The sequence below is a fragment of the Pteronotus mesoamericanus genome, unplaced genomic scaffold (genome assembly GCF_021234165.1).
Source record: "Pteronotus mesoamericanus isolate MK-2021 breed Mesoamerican mustached bat unplaced genomic scaffold, CSHL_Meso_final contig_166, whole genome shotgun sequence".
Lineage (NCBI taxonomy): Eukaryota > Metazoa > Chordata > Mammalia > Chiroptera > Mormoopidae > Pteronotus > Pteronotus mesoamericanus.
Window position 1 is genome coordinate 1,973,953 of NW_026555066.1, and position 13,712 is coordinate 1,987,664.

At 38.6% G+C, this 13,712-nt stretch overlaps 1 protein-coding gene across 1 annotated transcript in view; it reads left to right on the forward strand.

Annotated features, from left to right (window-relative positions):
* Nucleotides 1-568: 568 nt before the first annotated feature.
* KLF8 (KLF transcription factor 8) overlaps nucleotides 569-13,712 on the forward strand; it is a 182,175-nt gene continuing 169,031 nt past the window's right edge. Inside the window, exon 1 of the mRNA XM_054565748.1 lies at nucleotides 569-625. The gene's annotated coding sequence lies outside the window, so the exon portion shown is untranslated. The remainder of the gene's footprint in view (nucleotides 626-13,712) is intronic.

Genomic DNA, 13,712 nt, shown 5'->3' on the forward strand with positions numbered 1-13,712 from the left:
TGGCCGGCCCGGAAGGACTTTGGGTGGAGCAGACTGTGAAAGCTTCGGGGCAGAGGGGGAGGGTAAGCTTCCAGGAGCAACTAACCTCAGCTTCCTAAACTCAGCAGAAAGGTCGGAGGCATTGTAGGACAGGCCAGAAGCCCCGTGATTCTGTCTGCCCGCCAAAGACGAACGAAAACCCAAGTTGTGCGATGCAGCTTTAAAGGGGCTGGTGATTGACAGAATGTGTAGCAGTGGATGGGGTGGAGCCGCTGGGTGGGGTCTGGGACCGGCAGCTGGGAGAAACCAAAAGGAAGAAAAAAGAAAACCATTGCCCCTGATAGCGCTAATGCCGGGCGGAGAAAGCTAGCCAGAAAGGGAGAAAAAGGAGGGTTTTAGATCTCACCTCCACTCCTACCCACGGTCAACTCTCTCAAACCCTTCTGTCTCCTTTGGAGATCATTAAAATCCAGTATATATCGGCCCTCGTCGGTGCCCATTCCCTCTAACTCTCCACTGAACTAGGTTTGTAGTACGAGGGAGTGAGGACCCCGAGTCCGTCAGCTCAACCCCAGCCCCGCCCCGTCCGTTGGCCCTGGCCCCAGGCTGGGTGGAGAGGATGCCTTCGGAGGCGCAGAATCCGAAAGTAAGTCTCTTTCATTTTGCCTACCCACCTCTTTCCCTCCCTTTTACCCCTCTCACTGGGGTCTCCGCTGGGCGGCGAAGGAGCCACCTTATAGAAGGAGACTCTTTCAAGGAAGATCCGGAGGGTGGAGCAGGGTGGGGTAAGAAAGGGGGGGAAGGGGAGGAGGGGTGGCGCTAGGGGAGCTGCTATCCACGGAATAGGCGCGCTCAGAGTTTGATGTTTGTATGGTTAGAGACTCGATTTCCCCTCAGGTCATTAGAGCCTGGACTTACCCCCTCCAGGCGTTCTCTCTTTTTGTCACACTCCAGCATCCTTATCAGGTTGCTTAAAGCCCCTAGCTGTGAGTTGGGAGGGCTCCATCTTGCCTGGCTTCTTAAAGGGACAGTGCACTAGTTCAGTTGAGGGAAATCTGTACTGGAAATTAAATTTCGAGGAGAACGGTGACTCGCCTTACTATGACACTGAGTGTTGGGGGAATTTGTATGGAAAGGATAGCTTTTTCTCCCTCATACCAACTTCCAAACTTGGTTCTAATATCCAGTTGATTCTTAAAATGTGCACCCTCAAGTTGCACATTAGTTAACTGCAGTCAATTAGCAGTTTTAGCTGAATGGAAAAATTTTTGTTTCCTAAGAGGTGCCATAGCAATGCAGATGACTTGAAAAAAAAATCATTCATTCTACAAATACTTATTTGTATGCTAATTTATTTGAAGGCTAAATTCATTGCCTGAGGCTGGCTGATCCCACTGCTGAGCAGTATCTATTAATATGTCAAGACCAGGCGGAGTGGTATCACTGACTCCTTTCTTAACAGATTGATGGCCAAGGTTTCTTCTTAGGATATAGAGATGAATGTTGAACTTGATTCAAGTATTTACCAAGCATCCATCATATCAAAGTTTCAATGGTTTCTGTTTATTGTCTATCCTTTAGTATCAGGCATCCATATACCCAAGCTCAAGCGGCTGGGAGATCCAGCTGGAAGAGATAAGAACTCAAGTCAAAATGACATGCAAAAGGAGAAGGGCAGTATGCTTAAACAGGGAAGCTAAGGCCACCTTGGGTGATCTGCTATTCTCTTGCCCATGTCTGGTCAGGAAGATTGTGTTGACAAGGAGGGTTTCACCAGTTCCCTTCTGATGTTAAGTAGAAGAACAGGTGTGGCGGAGACTTGTTAGATGGCCTCAGGTGGACAGGTGACATCTCTTTTGTGTTTGTCTCTCTCATATTTCTGTTTAGGGAGGGTGGCAGGACTGGGTGGAGCCTAATGATATCCTACAGGTTAAAGAGATGGAAATGTGTTGTTTGAGGTTTTAGGGCTAGTATTTCACTCCGAAAGTTTCTATTCAGTCAATAGAATGCCACAGCTCCCAGTGTTATGCAATTTGCCAGTTCAGCTGTCACAGAGCCCCTCCCTTCTTTAATGTGTTGGGTTTCATTGCATCCCCAGTGCCAACTCTCATCAAGGGCATGTGTTAGTTCTAGGTTCCTAGGCAACACTTAACTAAAGCACCTTCCTTCATCCCCTTTCTCAATTGATTTTCCAAACCTCAAAGCAGCCTTGTTCTGAACAGCCATATCATTGGGTCCATGGGATTCAGATAAACAAGAAAACCTCACTTAGAGTTATTTCTCCCTAAAGTCACTGGACTATGGGCTCCTAAAAACAAAAGAAACATTAATTCAACTGGAACTCTCTTGATTGCTTTGGTCAGTGGGAGTACAATCTTGTCGCAGAGCTGAGAGTCACTTGTATACGTCATACCCACTGAACTCACTATCCACACCCATGTGTGAAGGGTGAAGAAGATACTATGTGTTGGTACTATAGCCAGCCTCCTATAGTTGGTATGCATGGGATATGTTAGAAACAGCAATGATTCCATTTTAACACTTGATTGTCCCTTTGTGTTCATGTTGGTTTTGTTTTTCTTTGGGAGAGTTTCTAGTTGTAGGATATGGAAACTAGGCAGTTCTTAGCTGTCATAAAATTCCATTCCTGAAACATGGTTATTTTCTTCTTAGGACAATGAATGGTTTGTGAATCCACTAACAAGTACCACAGACAAGCGATAGAAATCCTTTTCCAAGGGCTTCGAGTGGCTTCCCCAAAGCAATTTAAATTGTTTACAGTTATTCATTCTGTTTCATGGGGTTGTGGAGAATTTTTATCTACTAGGATGCAAATGGGTTTCATGAGGGATAATTGTAAAGAAGACACTTTGTGCTCTCTTTCTGTAGTAGAGAGTGGAAGTAGAAGTAGTGTTGGCTCCCCAGTTCCCTTCTCAAATGTTTATATTTGATGGACTAGGCTGTACTTGCCTAGACTAGAACAGCTTGCCTATGCATTTACTTTGGTCTCAGTTCCTTCCTAGTTGTTGCTCAGTCTTCAAGGGTAAGGAGTTGTGATAAACAAAGGCATCAAAACAAAAGTACTTTGTGTTATGATATTCATTAATTAATTCATTTAATAAACACTTAGTAAGAATCTGCTCTGTGCCATTGCTGCACAGACTGCAGAATTTTAGCAATGAACAAAACAAAGCTTCTTGCACTTTTGGAGATTATATTTTAATGAGGGTGTATTGGTGAAGGGGAAAGCCAATAAACAATAAAGGTATTTGTTGGGTGGGGATAAGGTGGGAGAAAAAATATAATGCACTTAAGATTGGGGAGATATATTTAATATGGGGAAGTTAAAGAAAATTCCTCTGATATAGTGATATTTAAAAATATATCTGAATGAAGTGAGAGAGCCAGCCGTGAGAATACCTGAGGGGATGGTGTTCTAGACACAAGAAGTAGAATGTGCAAAGGCTTGGTATGTTCAAGGAATAGCAAGAGGGACAGCATTATTGGAGTGGAGAGGAAGAGACTGATAGGACATGTGGTCAGAGAGACAGAGAGGACCCGATCATATAGTACCTTATAAATATTTTGATTTTTCTTGTGAGTAAGATAGGAAGTCATTTTTAAAGAAAATAATTAAAAATTATTTTACTTAAAATTTTACTCTAGTAAAGAAGATGAATCTTCTGTTGTTAATTTTAACACAATCAATACGGTTTATGTTTTTATGCTTTGGATAGAATGTTCCTTTTAAAAAAAAGCTTAGTAAGCTTATTGCTGAAGTTATATCAACTAATACAACTTAATTTTATACTAATCATTGCTTTGTAACATAATTATCTGAAAAAAGGCTTCAAACACATTTGAAACTACTTAAATATAAAACGTCTTTTCAGTGCACTTTAATAAAAAAAAATCACAATACATTTCTTAGCACTAGAATAATGTTTAACCTTATAAAGAAAACATCACAACATTTTATAGCACTGTTTTACTCTATGGTGAAATTGTGAAAAATTTTCACTTGGAACTTTTTTTTAAAACTTTCAGTCTTGTTGGCACACATGATTTCTTCTAAGCTATTTGCTGTCCTCCTTGAGTTTTTCCCAGTGGGGAAGTATGTTTCATGTATCACTTTATTCAAGCCTCACAATAATCTTGTGATGTAGGCACTATTTTCATCTCCATTGTATAGAAAGGAAACTGAGGCACAGAAAAGTAAACCACCTTACTCAAGATCACACAGCTAGTTAGTGGGAGAGTATTCATTCTCTCCTATACCCTCTGAGAAGTTGTTCCATCAACTTCCTTCTTTTCTATCATCAATTGCTTTTTCTTTTTTGGTTTTCTTGCCCATACAACTATCCTTACCTAATATAGTTAACATTTATTGAAGACCTACTCTGTGCCAAGCCCTCTATTGAGCACCTTATATGTATCAGTTTGTATAATACAACAATCCAATATGGTAAATACTATTATTTCCTCCATTTTTCACTCAAGGAAATTGGGGCACAGAAAAATCAACTTGCCCAAGTTTGCACAGCTAGAAAGTGGCAGAACTGAGTTTTGAGCCAAAGTCTACAAAGCTTATACCTTAACTATTATGCTATATTAAATATTCTTCAGTGTGCAAACACATTCTTTCCCTGATCTAAATCAATCTTTCTTTAACAACACTCAAATTACCACCCCGTTTTTCTGCAATTTCCATTTAAATCATTACTGAAACCACTTTTGCAAAGTTACCTTAATATCTCCTAAATGTTATGTCCAGTGCTCTCTCTTTACGTTTTTAATATACTTGACATTCTACTACATTTGAGCCTGTTGTGGAAGGGTGGGGGAACAAAAAACCCAGAATTTATTTATGAATAATTGTGTATTTATTACATGTTTAAACTTCAGTCACCTTCAAAGTACTCTCCATTTGATGCCATACACCTATTGAAACATTTTTTTCCACTGCTCAAAACAGTTTTATTTTTTTTAGGTAAAAGAATATTTATTCAAAAGGCTGTAATTTTAACTTATTTTTGGTATATTTTATCACTTAACAGAAAAAGTTGGTTTTATGTAGAAAATAGATCAAATTTTTTAACTTAATTTTATTTATTTATTTATTTATTTCTTCTCAAATACATTTTTTTCTCCGCCTTCCCCCGACCACTTTCCCCTGCCTGCTTCCCCCTCTCCCTCCCTCAATCCTTCCCCACTTTGGCTTTGTCCATGAGTCCTTGCTATATGTTCCTTGACTTGACCTCTCCCTTCCTTTCCGCCCCCCTCCGCCACCCCTCCTGCCTTCCCTCTTCTCTCTGTTGGTTTTGTTTTTCTTTCAGTGTTGCTAGTCTTACTTTCCTTGCATCTTTGTATTGTTGGTTAGGTTCCACTTATAGGTGAGATGATATGGTATCTGTCCTTTGCCCCCTGGCTTATTTCACTTAGCATAATGCTCTCTAGTTCCATCCATGCTTTCGTGAAGTGTAGTAGTTCTTTTTTTCTTTCTGCTGCGTAGCATTCCATTGTGTAAATGTACCATAATTTTTTGATCCAACCATCTACTGATGGGCATTTAGGCTGTTTCCAACACTTGGCTATTGTAAATTGTACTGCTATGAACATTGGGATGCACAGGTTCTTTTGATTTGGCGTTCAAAACAGTTTTTGAACTCGTCAATTTTGATGACTTTTAGTGCTTCTGCTGTTTTTTGTTTCACCCTTTTCCAATGTGGGCAAAACATTTCTCTTTGAGGATTTTTTCATGGTGGGTGGGGGGAGAATCGCTCAAGACAATGATGGGTAAATAGGAAGGGTGAGGCATGGGGGTCATGCTATCTTTTTGGTAAAAAATGGATGAACACTCAGCTCAGTGTGGGCAGGTGCACTTTTAAATCGCCCATCTTTAAATGGGCAAACGTGTTGAAAGTCTTCAAAAAATTCACCTAAACCCCCTGGTCCTGTGCTGGGAGTTTTTTGATTACTGCTTCAATTTCACTAGCTGTGTTCGGTCTGTTCGGGCTTTCTCCTTCTTGATTCAGTTTTGGAAGATTATATGTTTCTAGAAATTTGCCCATTTCACCCAGGCTTTCAAATTTCTTGGCATATAGTTGTTAGTAGTAATTTCTTACAATCATTTGTGTTTCTGTGGTATCAGTTGTACCTTTTCCTCTTTCATTTCTGATTTTATTTATTTGGGTCCTCTCCCTTTTTTTCTTGATGAATCTGTTTAAAGGCTTGTCAATTCAGTTTATCTTTTCAAAGAATCAGCTCCTGGATTTATTGATCCTTTGAATTTTTCTTTTAGTCTCTATGTCATTTAATTCTGTTCTGATCTTAATTGTTTCCTTCCTTCTACTCTCTCTGGAATTTGTTGTTGTTTCTCTAGTTCTTCAAGGTAGAGGGTTAGGTTGTTTATTTGAAATGTTTGTTTGTTTTTTTTTTTTTAGGTAGGCCTCTATTGATATGAATTTGCCTCTCAGGATTGCCTTCACTGTGTCCCATAGGGTTTGGACTGTTGTGTGTTCATTTTCATTTGTTTCCAGAAAATTTTTGATTTCTTCTTTGATCTCATTATTGACCCATTCATTGTTTAATAGCATGCTATTCAGGCTCCATGAATTTGAATGTTTTTGAGTTTTTCCCTTGAGGTTGGTTTCTAGGTTCAAGCCCTGTGGTCTGAGAAAATGCTTGTGATGATTTCAATTTTCTTGAATTTGTTGGGGCTTGTTTTTCATCCTATCATGTGGTCTATCTTTGAAAATGTTCCATGTGCATTTGAAAAGAATGTGTATTTTACTTCTTTGGGATGAAAGGTTCTCTATATATATCAGTTAAGTCCATTTGATCTAGTGCATCGTTCAGTGCTGCAATATCCTTGTTGATATTTTGTTTAGGCTATCTATCCATTGTTGACAGTAGGGTGTAAAAATCCCCTACTATGAGTATGTTGCTTTTTATTTCTTTCCTGAAGTCCTCCAAGATTTTCCATATATATTTGGGTGCTCCTATTGTTGGGTGCATTTATATTTACAATGTTTATGTCTTCTTCATGGATACTTTCCCTGAGTATTATGAAGTGTCCTTCTGTGTCTCTTTTTATGGCCTTTGTTTTGAAATCTATTTTGCCTGATATAAATATTGCTACTTGGCATTTTCTTCCTGTCCATTTGTTTGGAATACTTTTTTCCAAACCTTCGCTTTAAGTTTGTGTAGGTCTTTTGTTCTCAGGTGAGTCTCTTGTACACAGCATATGTGTGGGTCATGGTTTCTTATCCATTCAGCTACCCTATGTCTTTTGATTGGAGCATTTAACCTATTACATTTAATGTTACTACTGAAAGGTACTTATTCATTTGCATTTTTCTTTTGTACCTGCGTTCCTCTCTCTCTCACTCCTACCTTCATCTTCATAAAACAGTGTCGTTAGCATGTCTTGCAAAGCTGGTTTGGTGAAGGTGCACTCTTTTAAACCTTTGTCTGGGAAGCTCCGGATTTTATCCTCCACTTTAAATGATAGCCTTGCTGGGTCAAGAAAATTTTACAAAACCTTTAAGGAAGAGCTAACCAATAGCCTTCTTAAACTATTACAAAAAATCCAAGAAGAGGGAAAACTCCAACACTCTTTTTATGAGGCCAGCATCATCCTATCCCAAACCCAGATAAAAACACAAGAAAGAAAGAAAACTACAGGCCAATATCACTGATGAACATAGACGCTAAAATCCTTTACAAAATATTGGCAAACTTTATCCAGCAATACATTAAAAAGACCATACACCATGATCAAGTGGGATTCATCCAAGGGATGCAAAAATGATACAATATTTGTAAATCAATAAGTGTAATAGATCATGTAAATAAAAGGAAAGGCGAAAGCCACATGATTATATCAATGGATGCAGAAAAAGCATTTGATAAAGTAGAGTGTCTATCTATGATAAAAACACTCAGCAAAGTGGGAGTAGAGGGAGCATACATCAACCTAATAAAGGCCTCATATGAGAAACTTACAGGCAACATCATACTCAGCAGGCAAAAACTAAAACTTTCCCACTTAGGTCAGGAACAAGTCAAGGTTGTCTGCTTTCACCACTTCTATTCAACATAGTATTGGAAGTACTAGCCACAGTGATCAAATAAGAAAAAGAAATAAAAGGTATCCAAATTGGAAAGGAGGAAATAAAACTGTCATTGTTTGCAGATGACATGGTAGTGTAACAGAAAAGCCTATAGACTCCACGAAAAAACAACTTGACCTAATAAGTGAATTTGGCAAAACAGCAGGATACAAAGTCAATATTCAGAAATCAATGGCATTTTCGTACACCAACAATGAAATATCAGCAACAGAAATCTGGAGGAGAGTCCCATTTACTATAGTACCAAGAAAAATAAAATACGTAGGATTAAACCTAACCAAGAGGGTAAAAGAACTGTATTCAGAAAACTATACAACAGTGAAGAAAGAAATTAAGGAAGTCACAAATAAATGGAAGTGTATGCTGTGGTCATGGATTGGAAGAATTAACATCATTAAAATATCTATACTACCCAAAGCAATTTATAGCTTCAGTGCAATCCTTATTCAAATACCAGTGACATTTCACAGATGTAGAACAAACATTTCAAAAATTTATATGGAAACATAAATGACCCCAAATAGTCTCAACAATTGTGAGAAAGAAGAACAAAGTAGGAGGGATCACATACCTGACATCAAACTATATTGCAAGGCCACTGTCATCAAAACAGTCTGGTACTGACACAAGAATAGGCAGATAGATCAATGGAACAGAATAAAGAACCCAGGAATAAACCTATGTCTCTATGGTCAATTAATATTCTGGGCAGGAGTATTAGCATAAAATGGAGTAAAAATAGCCTGTATAACAAATGGAGTTGGGAGATCTGGACAGTTACATGCCAAAAAAAAAAAAAAAAAAAAGAAAGAAAGAAAGAAAGAAAGAAAGAAAGAAAGAAAGAAAGAAACTTGACCACCTACTTACACCAACACCAAATAAACTCAAGATGTATAAAAGACTTAATTACAAGTTGCAACACCATAAAAAACCTAGAGGAGAATATAGGCAGGAAACTCAGATATCCCAGGCAGCAATATTTTCACCAATATGTCCTCTAGAGCAAGGGACATAAAGGAAAGAATAAACAAATAGAACCTCATCAAAGTAAAAAAGCTTCTGCATGGCTAATAAAACATCAGCAAAATAAAATGGATATGGGAAAATATACTTGCCAATGATAACTTGGACAAGAGTATGATCTCCAAAATATATAAAGAATTCACCCAACTCCACTCCAGAAAGATAAACAATCCAGTTAAAAAATGGGCAAAAGACCTGAACAGACATTTCTCCAAGGAGGACATACAGAGGTCCCAGAGACATATGAAAGGATGTTCAGCATCACTAGCCATCAGAGCCATGGAAATTAAAACCACAGTGAGATACCACTTCACACCAGTCAGAATGGCCATCATAAACAAATCAACAAACAACAAGTGCTGGTGATGTTGTGGAGAAAAGAGAGCCCTTGTATGCTCTTGGTGGGAATGCAGACTGGTGCAGCCACTGTGGAAAACAGTATAGAATTTCCTCAAAAAACTAAAAATGGAACTGCCATTTGACCTGACAATTCTACTGCTGAGATTATACCCTAAGAATTCTTAGTACCAATTCAAAAGAACCTATGTACCTCAATGTTCATATCAGCACAATTTATAGCAGCCAAGTGCTGAAATCAGCCTAAGTGCCCATCAGTAAATGAGTGGATCAAAAACCTATGTTACATTTACACAATGGAATACTATGCAGCAGAAAGAAAGAAAGAGTTACTAACCTTTGCGACAGCATGGATAGAACTGGAGACTATTATGCTAAGTGAAATAAGCCAAGTGGTGAAAGACAAATACCATATGATCTAATGTATAAGTGCAGCCTAATCAAGAAAACAAACAAGTGAGCAAGATAGAACAAGAGACATGGAAATAAAGAACAAACTGACAGTAATCAGAGAGGAGGCTGTAGGGGGGTAATGGGGAAAAGAAGGGGAGGGGTCATCAAGAAACATGTATAAAGGACCCATGGACAAAGACAATGGGGGGGGGAGGATTGAATGTGGGAAGTGGGGGTGGTTAGGGCAGAGGGAATTTATTGGAGAGAAAATGGGGACAACTGTAATTGAACATCAATAAAAAAAAGGAAAAAAATTCACTGAAGCCTGATGCAGGCTCTCCCAATAATGCTAGCTGGTACACTGATGCTGGTGTATTCCTAGAACACTCACTCATCTGGAGGTGCCTGTATGACAAGGGGTCCACCCTCCAGAAAATAATTCTTTCTTGTTTTCCACGACCATATCTTGGGTTACCACCCACCTCTGGGACTGCCCTTTTCATTCTCTTCTCCTCTCACTCTATAATCCTAATTTGTCCCATCTGACCCACTTAAGAGTTTCAACTGCCATTTAAATGCATGTATGACTGATATGCATCTCCAAGCTGGATGCTTTTCCTGAGCCTGGACCCACCCATTCATCTGTTAACTGTACATCTTAACATATCATACTTAGTATGTTTAAAACAGAATTCATCATCAAACCATGCACTCCCATTTTTATCCATGATCAACAATCACATAACCATCCAAACAATAAAGCCTAGAGTCATGTATGATTCTTCCTTCTCCTTCCCTTCTAAATTTAGCTTCTTGAATCTTTGTATTCTCTCCATCCCTACTTGTAGTATCATTGCTTAATTTTATATCATATCTGATCTGGCCTATTAAAATAGCTCCTTTTACTGTTTTTTCTGCCCCCAATCTCTATGACCTTTATTATGGGCTGAATTATGTCCTTCAAAATATGATGGAGTCCTAATTCCTGGTACCACAGAAGGTGATTCTATGTAGAGACAGAGTATTCATGGAGGTATTCGAGTTTAAATGGGGTCAACTCAGTATGACTGGTATGTGTCCTTATAAAAAGGGGAAATGTGGACAGAAAGTCAGAATCACATGGAGGGAAAATGGTATAAAGAGACACAGAGAAAAGGTAGCCATCTGCAAACCAAAGAGGGAGGCCTAGAACAGGTCCTTCCCTCGTAGCCTTTGGAAGGAACTAACCTTGCTGACACCTTGATTTTAGATTTCTATTCTCCATTGCTGTGAAACAATACATTTCTATTGTTTAAGCCATCCAGTTTTTAGTACTTGTGGCACCATGAGAAGACTAATATAGAGTTCAAACTAGTCTACATATAGGGATATTTCTAAAATACATGTTTTTATCTCGCCAGTTCTATGTTCAGAATCCTTCAAAGACTCCCCATCACTTACAGCATTAATAAATCCCTGTCTTCTAGTAAGACATTTCACAGTCTGTCCTCAACCTAACTTTTGTGCTTACTGCCTGTGACTTTTCCTTATCACAGGAGCCACATTAAACTAACTGCTACTATCTGAACATGCCATGGTCTTTCACAAATACCATGTCTTTGTTCATGCTATCAGGACTTCCAGAAATGTCTTTCTTCTTTTTACAACATGTACTACCCCACCTCCACCTTTTCTTCTCCTTCATCCTTCTCTTTTTGGTAAGTTCATGCACATATCATGATATTCAGTTCAAGTGTCATTTTCTCTGTGAAGCCTAGCAGCACTTTGAAGTATAGGTAGGATTTGTATGTCCAGAGTGGAGTGGAAAGGACATTCTAAGCAGGAAGGATCATATAACCAAAGGCAGGTAATGAACATCAGTATAATGTGGGCCTAGACAGGGGTGGAATAAGGTTAGGGGGGGAAGGATGAGATTAGATAACTCTTTGCTTTTGGTAGTAATATAGGTGGGGCAAAATCAGCTGCTGGAGAAGCATCAAGGTCATTATTCTTCCTCTATAGTGTTTCAGGGGAACAGCTAGGTCTTAAAGAATGTTATTATCTAGCTAATATTACCTGATGCTGAGATGCCATGTATTTTGTTCCTTGGAAGGATATCTTTCTAATAGTTCTCTGAACCAGGGGTACTTTTACTAGTTAGTGATGGCATGGTAGTAGAGCAGAAAATATTCAGAGGAGTTTAGAGTGTTCTTCTGTTGTAGCAGAATGTGATCTGTAGCTTTAGCTTATTTAAACTTGGCTATCTATATATTAACCATTCCCACATATGTAAAGCAGATAGTTTTGAAAAGGGAAGCAACATTCATTCATTGATCTTATTTGCTTATTCGATATACACGCCCTGAGAACCCTTTATGTGACTAGCTTTGTGCTACAAGCTTGGAATGCAAAAAATATAAGACCTCAGTCTTGCCCTGGAACTCAGCTGGGGAACAAAGTTCTACCAAACATGTAGTATTTGGTGGCATACTATATGCCAGGGACCATGTTGAGCCCTTTTCAGGTTTTTTTTTTAAATTGTTCAAATACATTTGTCTCCATTTTCTTGCTAATACTTTCCCCTGTCCCCCTCCCCGACCTCAAACCTTTCCTGCTTTGGCTTTGTCCATGGGTCCTTTATACATGTTCCTTGACTTGACCCTTCCCTTTCCCTGCCCCTCCCATTTAAATTCATAATAGGTGTATACTTATTTGTTGACAAGGGCACTGAAGGTTACATGGAGGCTAAATAAACTCAAGGAAGGAAGACTTTGAAAATCAACAAGTAAACAAATCATTAATATGAGCAGGAAAGGTATAGGTGACATTGGGAGTGAAGGAGTCAGAGAAGACCTGCTAGAGGAGGTGATGTTTGATTCTTGAAGGATAAATAAGTTTTCAAGGTAGGCAAGTATATAAAGTAAGGATATTGTACATGGAAGGAACATCATGTGTAAATGAATAGAGGTTCCAGAGATATGGTGTATTTAGGAAATAGTGAGTGTTTCATTATGGCTGGAGCATAAGGAGGTTCTGGGTTGGTGGCAGGAAAAAAAAAGACTGGAAAAGTAGACAGAATCAGGACACGACCATAAATAAAGGAGTCTCTGTTTTTTATAGACACAGTATTAGGAGTACTTTCCCCAAAAGTCATTCTTTACTTTTAAAAACCTTAGGGATTACATGAACAGCTGCTTCTGGTGCTAAATAGAGACACTAGAAACATCTTTAGCACTGTGTCAGTCAACAGAGACCAGAAAAATTTCTAGGGCCAGAAGGTACACACAAACTTGAGCATTCATTGAACCCCAAGGGTGATTGCAGATCAGGGGGAAAAGGTGAGACGTGTGCTTTCTGTGAGACCAGAATAGATATGGCTGCTAGTCAGGTATTCAAACAGTTATTATTAATAATAATAACAACAGTAACAATAATAAATGTGACAGGTGGTACTCTAAACGCTGAATTTTTTTCCATTGATAAATGGAGAAACTATAACACTTCAAATCTATGCCCATACCTGTAAGGGAACTGGAAAAATTCTGCTAATAGAACTTGATTTTTACCAGATAGTTTGGCTTCACAATCCACATTTTTTAATAATTATAATATGTTTAGCTGGCTAGTCAGCAAAACCAAAAAGGATGAAGTTGAGTCACTAACTCTGGGCCTAAATGTGTAATGCAGTGTACAAATGGGTACATATAAAAATATAGTAATAGATGAAAGACTTAAGTTGAGAAAGCAGCAGGTGAGACAGGATACTTGTTGAGGTCACAATTCAAGAGCCCACAAACCACATTCAGGCCACAGATATACTTTATATTGAACAATATTTTCCAAAAT